The following is a 3,463-nucleotide window of genomic DNA, read 5'->3' as shown; positions in this document are numbered from 1 at the left end:
CGTAAATACAAGCTGGACAATTATCCTGTTAACTTCCATTGCTGCTTGTTTCTGCCGACTGGAGCGATCTCGTTTAATGCGACATGTCAGAGTTAAATATGTCCTCAATAGTTTTCATTGTATCTGATTCTCAAGGAGCTGTTGCAGAAACAAGCCTTGAGCAATAAAGCAAAAGCTGTCAGTAGTTCAGTACATTACAACATTATGAAATATTGAGACTTTCTATGTTGAAATATTAAGACCTTCAATCTTGAAATATTAGGACTTTTTATCTTGAAGTAGTATTTTTTTATCTTGAAATATTAAGACTTTCAATCTTGAAATATTAGGACTTTTTATCTTGAAGTATTAGTATTTTTTTATCTTGAAATAATAGGACTTTTTATCTTGAAGTATTAGTATTTTTTTATCTTGAAATATTAGGACTTTCTATTTTGAAACATTCCCCTCTGACGTGTAGTGGAGTGGAGTAGGAAGTAGCAGCAGGGGTGGGTCTAGGATCAGACCTTGGGGGGGGGGGGGCTCAGCCCCTAATGAGAACACCTCTAGGTCTAATGTCCCCGTTTTAAGTTTTACAAAAGTAAAAACATAACTTATTTTGGAGGTTAATACGCTTCGGAGCTGAAAATGTCCCCGGATTTTGTCTGAGAAATCTGGTCACCTTAGTTAAGAGACCGTTCCGTAACGTTCGCTGAGGGTTGCAACGCTAAGGGAACGTTCCCCTAACGTTCTCTAATGGTTGCAACGTTAAGGGAACGTTCCCCTAGCGCTCGCTAAAGGTTGCAACGTTTTTGGAACGTTCGCCTAACGTTCCAAGGTTCCTAAGGTTGTAACTTTTAGAGAACGTTAGGGGAACGTTCCGAGAACGTTCACTGTAACCAAAAACGAACGTTCCGGGAACGTTAAGAAAACCTTCCAATTAACCTACAGACAAACAAACTACAACCAAAAAAACCCTTCAGGGAACGTTCCCACAACCAAAAACGAACGTTCCCAGAACGTTCTGGGAACCAAAAATTGTTAACTATTTCAAAGTTACTTAACATATTAGGTAGGGTAGGAAATTGGGCATAAACAGGACATTAAGTTAGGGAAAAGCAAGCATACTAGATGCATAGAGCAGCAGCCATTTGACTTACCTGGAGAAGGGGCTTTTTTTCATTAATGGTACCTACGTGACTCGCCTCTACTATTCTATTGCAGATTGCCCCCCCCCCCCCCCCCCCCCCCCCCCCCCCCCCCCCCCCCCCCCCCCCCCCCCCCCCCCCCACCACCATCCGTCGCCAGCAATGACGACGCAGTGACTAGTGACTCTCTCCGACCAATCAGTAGTCTGCAGGTTTTCGCGTCACCTTTTGGTATTGCCTCAGCTCGTTTGGAACCTTGACTGGCGTAGTACTACAAAAAGTACCTGTTAGCAGGTACCAGGAACTTTTTTCTCGTTAGAAGCCAAAAAAGGCGAGTAGATTTCGAGGCGAGTCGTGCAGTGGAAAAACGCCTACAGGTACAGTCTTTTTCCTGGTTCCTAGACCAGAGATCTTCAACAGGGGGTCCTCAGAGTTACTGCAGGAGATCCTGCCACATTATTGAATTTTAAAATTCAATCAGCCTATTTGTGTAGAAAAATAACATTTAATTTACACAACATTGACGAGAGGCTTTACATCGATGAAAGGGTAAGTAGCCACTTTGGTAGCCATTCACAGGTACATTTAAGCTTAAGGATTTGCTGTGCCTTCCCCACACAGTACATGTTTAATATTAAAACATTATGTATGAATAATATATGAAAATCCATTCATATATATCCCTCTGGCCTAGTATAATAGGACACTCAATTTTATACAATATAGTAGTAGGAGGTCCCAGCTCTGTCTCTCTTTCACGTAAGGGGTCCCTGTCCTAGGCGATGAATCCGACTGACTTTGGTAATCCTCTGACTTTTCCTTCCTCTGGATGGCTTTTGTGGTTTGAAGTATCTCAACAACTATTTGTTGAATTACTATAACTAATAATAATAATTGGTATAGACATTCATATCGCCATCTGGATGATTTGTGATCACTTTGCTGATCCCCCTAACTTATTACTGGCACTAAACATTCTCACACTTATGTAGGCTATTGCATAACATGGCCCATGTGGCATTTTCCAAAATAACTGGGAGCCAGGTACTGTTTACACTCTTGGAACTCAAAGATATTTGAAATCTAAGGGCACTTTGTTAAATGCAGTTATTATATGGTATAGAAATCTGTTATTCAAAATTGTGTTTTCCATTTCAAAATTATTTACAGCATTGACTGCTGGCTTATGACACATTAGCTGGGACTTGTTACTGACTGCAGTAAAAGGAAGGACACACACTCTACTAAAAATCACAAACAGCTGAATGTATTTATTTTATCATATAATTTCCGAGATGATTGTGGAAAAGTGTGATCAATCCCACAGTCTTCCTTGTAAATGAAGTCACTGGGTATACGGCCAGTGCCAGATATGCTAGTTTATGCTCTTTTGTGGCAATGGAGATGGAAGAATTTTGCCAACAACTATAATAATCAGTACTGTGTGTAATGCTACAGTATCAGTAATGTGTGGATTGGAACATTAACTTTGCACCTGTCGCTAAATCCCTTGGATTTACAGTGTGGGTGTTAATGTTGTCACAGCTACAGGAATTGTTCCTTAAGGTTTTGAAAGTGGCCTGTGATCTGATCTAACCAATCTCCTTGAGATCTCTTGGATGAAAGTTTTCTGGACTCCACTCTCCTAAAAGGTATTATTACCTCATGTTTACACTGCAGTGACATTAACATCACCCAGACTGGATATGAAGACTTCCACTGTGCTGGAGTGTGCATTGAAGACATCTCACAAGAAAATAAGCAGATTAGAGAAAAGTACACGTAGCAAAAATTAGTTTTTTCTCCTTGTTATCCCATTAGTCATCTTGTGACCCCATAGAAGAGTCTTTACATCCTTGTTAGGAACCTTAAATGTTTAGAATACATTATGTACAGCACTCTGAACTGCCTTGCTGCATGAAATGTGCTATATGTTATATTACACACAGGCCTAAATTACACACACATTCTCAGTACCTTTACATGCACTAATGGAGAGATGTCAGAGTGGGGGGGCTGCACATGGAAAGGTGCCCTGAGCAGTTGCGGGTTCGGTGCCTTGCTCAAGAGCACCATGGCAATGTCCAGGAGGGGAACTGCCACCTCTCCAACTACCAGTCCAACACCATACTTCGGTCCGTACGGGGACTTGAACCAGCGTCCCTCCGGTTCCCTACCCAACTCCTACGGACAGAGCTAGTTCCCCCCCCCGACCCCACGCTTAGTATTACTACACGACTTGAAGATTAGGCATTACTGATTGATGACACTTGAGGTATATACATACACAGTTCTCAGAATTAGCTCTTCTGAAGAAATGCACATCACACAGAACA

This window comes from Etheostoma cragini, chromosome 8, assembly GCF_013103735.1.
Source record: "Etheostoma cragini isolate CJK2018 chromosome 8, CSU_Ecrag_1.0, whole genome shotgun sequence".
NCBI classification, from domain to species: domain Eukaryota; kingdom Metazoa; phylum Chordata; class Actinopteri; order Perciformes; family Percidae; genus Etheostoma; species Etheostoma cragini.
The sequence above is the reverse complement of the archived record's forward strand: the minus strand, read 5'-3'. Positions refer to the sequence as shown.